This window comes from Pristis pectinata, chromosome 20, assembly GCF_009764475.1.
Source record: "Pristis pectinata isolate sPriPec2 chromosome 20, sPriPec2.1.pri, whole genome shotgun sequence".
In the NCBI taxonomy this organism is placed as follows: Eukaryota; Metazoa; Chordata; class Chondrichthyes; order Rhinopristiformes; family Pristidae; genus Pristis; species Pristis pectinata.
The window spans coordinates 39,426,282-39,437,213 of NC_067424.1; positions in this window are offsets into that span (position 1 = coordinate 39,426,282).

Sequence of the window (10,932 nt, forward strand, 5' to 3'; positions counted from 1 at the left end):
TGTTGAATCCAAGGAACAACATATTTTTCGGCCATTCTTTATTCCAGGACGGCTATCTTTACGTTGAAGACTTTAGTTCCATAAGTTTCCGTTAATTTGCTGGAGTGATGTGCTATTTCATTCCGGGCTACTATAATTATTTTGATGAGCTTCATGCATTTTGGCACAGTATTATGTTCGGGTGATTTATTCGGCTTGGATGTTGTTGAGTGTTGGCAGTAATATTTGATATTGATGTAATGAATGTTTGTGAAATGTTGTATTTTGCCGTTCATAGTCGACAGCGTTATTTTGTAGATCATCTGGTTCGTTTTTTATTGTTTTGAGGTACTTGATGGTTCTCTGGTTCGATGGTCTTTCAATAGATGGATCTGAGGTTTGTGATTTTCAACGCCTGATGTCCTGTGGCGTTGCAATCTCGGAAGAACTATATTGATCTGTGGTGCCAGGTTGTTTAATGTGTTTCACTTTTCTGAGTTGCCGTATTCTGTGTGTTCTATAAGTCTGCTGATGCTGTATTATGGGGCGATACTTTGTCGGTGTGAATGGCTTAAATTTTTGAACTTTTTGGAGTTGTTTATGCAAAGGAGCTACTGAATGAAGTTCACACACTTCACGGTTCGGAATTGTTGTGGGCTTTTTAAATTCTTTATTTGTCTGAAGTAGTTACTGGTACATTGTTCTGAGGCGTCGCACTGTTTGAATTTACCATCATTATGAGTTACTGTGGAGTCTGAGGTTCTCCGCTGTGTGCGTTTCTATATTTCTCTGAAGTGCTTAATGGAGATCAGGGAAATTCGGGTCGGAGATGCTGTTTTTTTTAAGACGTTTTTACAGATATATTATGGGTTTGTCGGTTTATGTTATTTTTACTGCAAATTCGTGGGCCGAATTGAATTGATTTCAATTGCTCTTGGTGGTACTGACAAGGTTTAAATTTTTTCGGAGTTTGCACGTCTGGGTTCCATTTTAATTTAAAGTATCTTCTTGGTTGTATTACGTTAAGTGACTGCAGAGTTGTCATGTTGTATGACACGCGGTGCTTCATATTTGACTTGAGTACGTCCTTGAGTCTGAGCTGCTGCTTCATTTTGGTCATATTGATGAATGAGTTGTTCTTGTATTATTATTTTGAAGAGTCTAAAGTGATTAAGTAGTCCGCTTTCTGTTCGCCGAGATTCACGTGGTTGAGTTACTGTCTTGAGTTCCCGGGCAAAGTTAGTTTGAAAGGCTTTGCAGCATTGATTTGCTGTACAGTCGTATGCTATAGAGATCCGTGATGAGATTCAAATGCAATGATAATAGTAGACGATCCATTGCCGTGGGGTTTGAACTATTTGATGTGTTGTAATATTTTTGGATGATGTGAGGCCCTGAGGCCAGTCATTATTTTTAGGAGGGAGACACAAGGTGCTGAAATCTGGAGCCAACAGCAAACTGCTCCAACCTACTCTGAGTGTTCTATATTTGGTTCGATGTGTGGTCGTGTCTTTACTTTAATTCGACATGGTTTGCAGACCTGATGCAGTATTTTATTGGGATGTGAAATACGTTGAAGTGATATTTGGATTTCGGTTGCTGAATTATTCTGATCGGCTTTATGGTTCAGAGATTCTGCATTAAGTAAAGCTTCTTAATGGAGATAGGATTTTGCATTACGCTGCGCTCCCACATGATTTGAAATGTGGAAAGGAACCGAGGTACCCAGAAACAATGCATGCAGTTACAGGAGTGCAAGTGCAAACTCCACTTGGACAGCAAGAGAGGTCAGGATTGAACCCAGGGCCTGCGAACTGTGCGGCAGCAAATCTGCGCCACTCTATTACTTGGCGCTGCTGTATTGGACTGTGATGCTGTGGGTATTTTCAGCAGATATAAATGGCTAGGCTGCTACATTATTTTCTGATCCTGTATTTTTCTATTATATCGGATCGGTTGTGTTAAATAACAGTGAGCTCTATTATGGATGTAATGTGCTCTATTATTTTCAGGAACTTTGATGTGTTTATTGATTGTAGTTTGGACGTTTAGTGTGGTTATGGGCGTGAGCTGTTCTACTACCCAGAGGAACTTAAAGGCTTGAGGTGCCTTTGTGTTCTGTTGCCTCTTTGTGGTATTTTTTGTCTCGTCTCATTACACGGGGGTGTTGTGTGAAACGGTTCTTTGACGTCTTAAAGGTAGAGGAACTCTGCACACAGTCTTTGTAATTTAAAAATGGTTCATTAACAAAGACAAACGCGGGGACAGAATGCATGGGAACAGATGCACACTCTCAAGCAGGAGATCGTGAATGTGGAGGGAGTCGCAACAGGGGGTGAGGTGCACACACACACACACACACGCACACACACTCACATACACAATAACTGGGTACAAATGATCAAAGAATAAACAGTACAATGTTTGAACACATTGATTCTGGACAAACAATGGCTCTTTGGTCTCGGGAGTCCTTCAGTAACTGCCCTGAAGTAGTGCACAGCTTATCTCAACATCCTCGGAGACTGAGAGAGAGAAAACCAAACATGCAGCACGTTTATGCTGCTGGGGGGGCTGGGTAGCTCAGCAAGGACAAAGGTGTTTAAACGGGCCAATGGTAGGTGTGCCCAGAAACAAAGGTGCTCGCACAGAGCAATCCGAGTGGTCCAGCAAGGACAAAGGTGTTTACCTAGTGGGGTGGAGCCAAACCTCGATTGACAGTGGTGTCGCTTTCGGCCATGTGATCAATGGTGTCATCTCAGCCAGAAGGGTCAGTGTTGTCACGGTCACCTGACAGCCATGACCTTTTACACTACATTCCACCCCCAGAAAGCTACATCACTCACCAATCAAGGGAATAACTAGAACTAAGCTGAGAAATATACATCAGGGTGCAGTACTAATGGAAGGCAGAAGTGGCTCTAATAACTTGACAAGCACAGCACAGAATACAAAAAACTATAACAACTGAAATGAGGGAGAAAACCTATAACAACTAGAACGGCAGCAGTGGCCCAGTGGGTGAGAGGTGCCCACTATCCCCCCAGTGACCCAAACAGCCACCTGTTTCCCCATGAGGTGTCCTGTTGGAGGAGCTGGTCCCTCGCTTTTTGAATTTTGGCCACCGAGTCCCTATCGTGAGCAGCCATGGATTCATCAGGGATAAAAGTGCAGTACTCCTTACTAATCACTGCACACGTACCACAGTCCACAGCAAGTAGGTAATCCAGGGACATCCGTTTCTGCAGAGCCACCAGCCTGACGGTTTGGGCCGTCCTCGTTTCGTCAGCTAGCGTCTGGAGCACGCTGGTCATTTGTATGACCTGACAGGACAGTCGGGCTATGCCATACGTGGGGAAGGCTATCATCCAGAAGCTCCCCGCCTCCATGATGGTCCTCCTGTCCCTGTGGCCGCTGCATTCCGGGTACTACCCAAGTTCATCGAGAGCGTGGATATAGGGCATCACGAACACAGGAAAGCAGCGGCCGTACCAGCTCGTGGGGAGCCACCGGTAGGCACGGTAGCCGCAAATCCAGTGGTTCCCGTTCAAAGTGCAGGGAGCCCCCAGCTTAACGGCACCATCGGCAGCGGTCACGGAGGCACTTGGATACCAGTTTCGCTCACACTCACTATGACCAACTGAAAAAGTGGAATTGTGCTCATAGTGGAGTCTGCACCAGCATTCCCTTGGCTTACTCAGCGTCTGTAGGATGGCTCTGAGGGTCGGGACTCGGGTGGAGGTCAAATTGTAGCAAGGGAAATACCAGCTCCTGAAACACCCACCCCATCGGGAATCTCTGGAAGGACTGTGCTGCAGTGGTGAGGGGAGTGGTGGGGAACTGCCGTCCGCCCTCCCCCCAGACCGAAATACCGAACCCGACAGGCGCAGAAGGAAAAAGAAAGTCCATGTCAACAGTTCATTCGAAGAGTATCCAGGGGAATCTGTGAATCCAGGTAGAGCTTCACCGGCGTGTGCTGGGGTTCGGACGCAAATCCCACAGTCTGATTTATTGGCGGTGCTGGCGAATTCATAAGCAGCTCTGCAGCCTTGGATCTTCCGCCAGAGGCTCCATTCCGCGACCGTCTCACTGGCCGAGACCTGCAATTCAAAAGGGACACCTGCCTGGCGGGGAGCAAGCGGCAGTGCTTGTTCCACAGCTCGCTTTGTTGCTTCAAAAGCAGCCTGTTGTTCAGGTTCCCAGAAGAATGTGGTTGTTTTACGAGGGATTAAGCCATGGCAGACAGTGGGGCTATGAATATCTAAATCTACCACTGCATGCCAAGGCTTGTCTGGGCGCCCTGCAATGGCCTCAGTGATATCTCGGCATCCCCCTGGCACTCTGTACTGTCGGCTACAGCAGACATTGGAGGAAGGGGGAACAACAACTGGTTCGCATTTGGCTGCCCCGACCACGACTTTAGCCTGCGCGACCCCGAACATAAACTTGCCCCGGTTAGTATGGAGGGACTGTCCCTTTAAGACATTGATCCCTAGGATGCACTCGGGCAAGTTTGCTGCCAACACTGTTACGGGTCGAGGGGGTTGGTTCCTGATGTCCATACAGACTGTGACCTCCTCCGCGGGCAAAAGGGAACCCCCCAACCCCTCTGTGCTTCCGTCCACGCCGCGGGGTTACCCGGGATGATGGTGTGTTGGGCACCCGTGTTGATGAGTGCCATCCACCTCTGTATGTTCCCCCCTCCCCAATGTACAGCGACGGGTATATGTGGCCTCAGGTCTCCCAGACAGGAGAGGGCGGTGGAACAATTGTGCCGGGACCCCTGACCTTCATCCTGTGGGAAAGGGATAGGGGTCTGCCACCCCGTGGGTGAAGGTTCCTGCGGGCGGGGATGGGCTATTTCCTGTCTCAGCAGGTCCCGGAGCTCAGCCTTGAGGGCAGGAGAGACTGCTTCGAGTGGGGGAGGGACAGTCGGCGGGGGCAGCCCGTGTGGCTTGGAAGTTGGGGGCACCCCCTGGGTCGGGCTTGATCCCAGGGTAGTTATGGGCTTTCCCCTGGCCAGATGTCCCCCCGCACTGCTCTTTCCAGAGCGCATAGATGGCGGAGGTCTGGATCCCATCTATGCTGGCACGGTCCACCCCTGCGCGCAGCTGGTCAAAGAATAGCCTTTTGCGCGCAAAATGGGGGGGTTGTGTCTCCAGCCCTCATCTTTGCCCTACGGACCTCGGTGGGCTTCCCCCACTGCAAGAACTCTAGCCCTTCCAAGAGGGTGATGGCGTCCCGCACGGTCTTCCCATTAGCCAGTCCCATGAGGGGCAGGACCACTGGCCTCAAGTCGGGGCCCACGGTGATGACCAAGTATCCTGTTAGCGCTCTTGTCACCCTGCTGTTTTCTAACAATCCGCGATCAGCGGGCCTCTCATAGATGCCAGTCACCAGCGCCCATTCCCTGACGACCCCGGTGCCCTCACTGACTGTGCTCCACTGCGGTCGCCCGTATAATTCCCATTCGTGGAGGGTAGGGTACCGGACCCTCAGTGCGGTCACTACCCGATCCCACAGGGTAGTGTTGTTACCAGTCCCTCCATGTGGCGCCCGAAAGGCATTGTTAATGCTCTGTTGGTCAGACAAGCTCCCTAGGGCGCTCGCTTCCTGGTGAGAGGGGCTCACGTTGGGTGTCCCCTCATCCCACAGTCGGAGCAGCCATGTAGCCAGGTGCTCGCCCGGCTGCTGGCGGTACCGGTCTGCCAGCTGGGCTATCTCCTTGATGGAGAAATCCTGGGTCTCTGTAGTCTCGAAGGGACCACGGGCACTTCCCCCTGCTGGGGCTTCATCCTGACTCCCCTCCCCTCTGTGGTGGACCTGGGACCGCATGGTGACGGGTCGAGCATGCAGGGGTTCGGGTGGATAGGGGGGAGGGCGGGCACGAGGGAGCCCCTTCTCGTCGAGCGTCCCCTCATCGTCCGTCTCCATCCATATATCCCCATCCCCCAGTCATGTGTCCAGCCCGTCACCACGCCGGACCAGGGCTCGGATCTTAAATGGATCTGGCTGCCAGCCAGCCCTGCGGGCGGCTTGTGCCTGCTGTGCCTGAATCAGCCAGCAGGCGACCTCGGTACCCCGGACTTCGAGGTCATTGGCCCGGGTCTGAGCCGTTTGGGCTGCCTCTTGCAGCGTGCAACATCGTTGCCGGAGGGTCTCTATCTCTCTTTCCCTCTGTAGGCAGGTATCCTGCAACTGGCCAGTAATCTCGACCTGGCGCCTCAGGAGGCAGGCCAGGAGCCAGAGGGCCCACCTTCGGCTCCCCTTGGCACTGGGGAACCCTGACTGCTGGAGGAGGGCCACCACATGGTGTCCCAGTTTTTCACCAGGTGGATCTAACCGCTCGGCTCAGTCCACGGGCTTACCATGGTTTTCCAGCATGCTGGCCAAGCTCCCAAATCCCTCACCCTCATCTGTCCATTCTGTGATCCTCCTCAGTGCCTACACTTTCTTTCTTCCCCTTGTTCCAGAACATCCCACCCTCGTCTTGTGTCCAGCCAATACCCTCAAGACCCTGCTCGCAGCGCCAAATGTTGTGTGAAACGGTTCATTGACATCTTAAAGGTAGAGGAACTCTGCACACAGTCTTTGTAATTTAAAATGGTTTATTAACGAAGACAAACGCGGGGACAGAATAAATGGGAACAGATGCACACTCACACACTCTCAAGCAGGAGATCGCGAATGTGGAGGTGATCACAACGGGGGTGAGGTGTACGCACGCACACACACACACACAGACAGACACACACACACACACACACACACACACACACACACACACACACACACACAATAACTGGGTACAAATGATCAAGGAGTAAACAATACAATGTTTGAACACCCTGATATTCTGGACATTCAACTTGGCAGCAATTGTCTTTTGCACACACGACATCAGATTCTCAAATCAAGTTCTATTCTGAGCTCTGTCACAGTAAGAGACTGCCAGGTGGATAGAGGAAAAGATCTAAAGATGTTCTCAAAAGCTCCTCGAAAAAGTGTAACTTTCCCACAAATGTGGAAACCCTGACCAACAACTGCTCTAGTGGACAGGGAACATTCATTGGCTCTTTGGTCTCGGGAGTCCTTAACTAACTGCCCTGAAGTAGTGCACAGCTTATCTCAACATCCTCGGAGACAGAGAGAAAGAAAACCAAACATGCAGCACTTTTATGCTGCTGGGGGGCTGGGTGGTCCAGCAAGGACAAAGGTGTTTACCTAGTGGGGTGGAGCCAAACCTTGATTGACAGTGGTGTCGCTGTCGGCCATGAGCTCAATGGTGTCATCTCAGCCAGAGGGGTCAGTGTTGTCACGGTCACCTGACAGCCATGACCTTTTACACTACAAGGGGCTTCAAGGAGCTGTACCTGTTTGAGTCAAAATTGTTGAGCCTGAGATGCTGGATTAATTGCAGACAGTTTGCAAATTTTAGTTCCTCTCTATTTTGAGAAGCTTAATTTCTCTGAATTGGTTCGTGGATTTTAAGTTCTGTGATATTTTGGGGAAATTAATCAGACTGATCTGTGGTATAATTTTGAGGACACACATGGGTCAAGAATGCAGTGTCATGTGTGCGTTAATGGGCATAAATTGTTTATGTATTGGCGGCTGTTGTGGGTCAGGATTAGTTTTCATTCATTTCTAGAATGGCAGTTGGAGATTAATCCGGACATGTATACGGAATCACACTTTTGGAGGTCAAATTTAAGAGGAAGTCATGTAGTAAATGGCAAGGGCTTTAGGAGAGCTGGTGTACAGGGGGATCTTAGGGTGCACGTCCATAGCTCCCCGTAAGTGGCAACATGAGTAGACAGGGTGGTAATGAAAGGACACGGCATACTTGCCTTCATCGATCGTGGTGTTGAGTATAAAAGTCGGGAAGTTATGTTGCAGGTGTATAAAACTTTGGGCAGGCCTTATTTAGGAGCAGTTCTGGTCACCCCATTATAGGAAAGATGTGAAGGCTTTGGAGATGGTGCAGAAGAGGTTCACCAATATGTTTCCTGGATTAGAGAGTATTAGCTATATGCAGAGGTTGCGCAAACGTGGATTGCGTTTTCTGGAGTGTCGGAAGCTGAGTGGCGACCTGATCGATGTACGGTATATACAATTATGAACGGCAGAGACAAAGTAGATAGGCAGAGTTTTTTTCCCCAGGATGGAAATGTCAAATACTGGAGGGAATGGATTTATGGTGAGAGGGGGGAACATGTAAAGGAGATGTGTGGGTCGAGGTTTTTATTTCACACAGAGTGGCTTGTGCCTGGGACGCGCTGCCGAGGAAACGATGGAAGCAGATACCAAATCAAGGTTTAAGAGGCAGCTGGACAGACAAAAGAACAGGAATTAACGGATATAGATCAGGTGCAGGCAGATTTGCAGTTTAAACTGGCATCATTGCGTTCCGAAGGGCCTGTTCCAATGTTGTGTTTCTCTATATTCTATGTTCTATGTATATCTTCCTTCGGCCTTCCGCCGCCACAGCCACTTCGTCATTTAATCGATTCTGCCTTGAACCCTGTTTCAGATGTCTCTTTTCAACTTCTCTCACTTTCCCTGATCTTCTATGCTTGTTACCTCCCTGCAAAATTGCAATTCCGATGCAAATACTTAATCTCAAACAATGACACCCGTTCCGATCTGCAACTGAGTCCTGTTGAGTATTTCAAGCACTGTCAGTTTTGTTTCCGCAGTCTCCCGTTGTGATGAAACACTCACCGAGTTACTGGGATTACAGACCTTGACTTTAAGTATCAAATACCCAAATGGATTTCCTTTTTTTCTATAACCATTGTTTGAGTCCACTCTGGACTGCTGGGCTCAGATCGGTGAACCAAACTTTGGCAACGATGTCGAAAGCACAGAAAAGGTGCAAAGTAGGACGCACAAGGTGGACCTGAAGGAAGGGACGCAGTTCAATGGAGAGAAAGAAAAATCTGCTGTTTTTCGTGAGGTATATTTTTAACAGTATTTAATGCAGGTCTCTAAAAATATGAAGAGTTTTGACAGATTTTAATCAGTTTCGGTCGCCAAAGAACACCGGAATTAAGAGCAGCCAAATAGGGAATAAATTCAAAACAAACAGATTGTGTTACATTTTGCCAGTAGTCTTTTCTTTCTCGCAGGAAGAGAGTGAGCGAACGGGGGGGGGGGGGGGGGGGGGGGGGGGGGGGGCGGGGGGGCGGGGGGGAGAGGAAAAGAGAAAGAAAGCTGAGGAAAAACCTGGATCTGAAAACAGTTGCAGTCGAAATGCAGCATTTGAAGAGATGGGTCATTCCAGCTATTTATTGATAAGGATATTAATATTACCATTGTCTGTCGGCGCAGCAACAACTGGATAGCTGGACAGAGATCAATGGGAACAGGGTGTGGAGGATTTACGAGAAAAGGTTTTAAAAATAGGCATTTGATTCTTGGAGAAGTTCTTAATTCTTCAACCAAGTAACGGGAAGGCTTCTTTTAGAAGTTGGTTGCGTCAATTACATCTGGGGGGAAATGACACATTTGAGGGTTTTAGCAGCTGATGGGCTGTTGTTGGAGAGCAGAGGAGTGGTGTTATGTACATATTAGTCAGAATAATTGACGCTGGAGAGAATACAGGGCTAGCACTCGGCTCGGAGACAAATAAATACAGGAGGTAACGAAAGAGCGTGATTCATCGCACATGTTGCAAAGGAGGAGGATGGATCGATGGACAGCGGAAACGGAACGTGGATTGAAGGCAGCATCGGCCATCGCAATAATGAAATGACAGTACTATCGATAGAATGAAAGTTTATAGATTTAACCTTGTGACAGCAGCATTGAAACGCACAACCTTCTGAAGAAGTGGTGAGGGAACGAATTACAAAACCTACAATGCAGTTTGCAACGGTTACTCGGTTAATACTTGGAATTATCAACATACCAGGAACAACAATGTCAAGAAAGAGGGAAGCATTAATCAAGGGAAAGGATATGCGGTTGATCGTGGTTTTCGAGAATTAGTAGTTGGACAGAACTTACCAGGAACAACAACAACAGAGAGGACGTGGTGCTAAACAGGCTGAATTCTCAGAAGTGCGCACCAGAACCGAAAAGCAAATGTCAGCCAAGGAGAATTATCAAAACTAAAGGAAGCCGCCCAGAAGACATTACCCTTTATTATTGCAACATCCCACTCGGTTGTTCCCAAACTCCGATTCATTGCTGTAAGCATAAGGCGATAAGGCCATAAGACCAGAAGAAATAGGCACAGGGGTTGACAATCCAGCCGCTGGAGCCTCCTTTGCAATTCACTAAGTACACGGCTCATCCGAGGTTCGTTCAGTCCACTATCCCTGCCCAGTCATCATAAACCTAAAGTATATACTGTCCACTCAACCCGAAACATGCACAGGGACTTGCTCCATAACTTTGTGACGAGGAGCACTGTAGATGGCCCTCTAAGGGAAGAAATTGTACCCAATCGCAGTAATAAATATCGCCCCTTTTTCTGAGATCGTGCCCTTTGATTCTGCATACTCCCGTGACAGGAAATATTTCCTCGGTCCCTGTCTACCTCCTAAGAATCATAAATGTTCATAAATGGACCTTCATCGTTCTTCTGAACTCCAAAGAGTAGAGTCCCAACGTACGGTGTACACATTCCAGTTTCTCTGTTTTTCTGGGGAGAAACTCTCTCTTAATCCACTCCGATGAAATAATGCATTTCATTAAATTGGGGGTGGGGGGGGGGGTGGACAGCATTCTTTATGTAGTCTCGTTGGTTCGTTGTACCTTTCCAGTAAGATATCCCGAAATTGAAATTCCAATCCCTTTGAAAAACGGCCGACATTCTATTCGACATCTGTATTACCTGTTGCTCTTGTCTGCGAGGTTCCAGACACAAGTACCCCCAGTCCTTTTGTGATTCACCTTTCAGCAATTTTTCTCTATTTCAAGAATACTCTATTCTGTCGGTTTTCC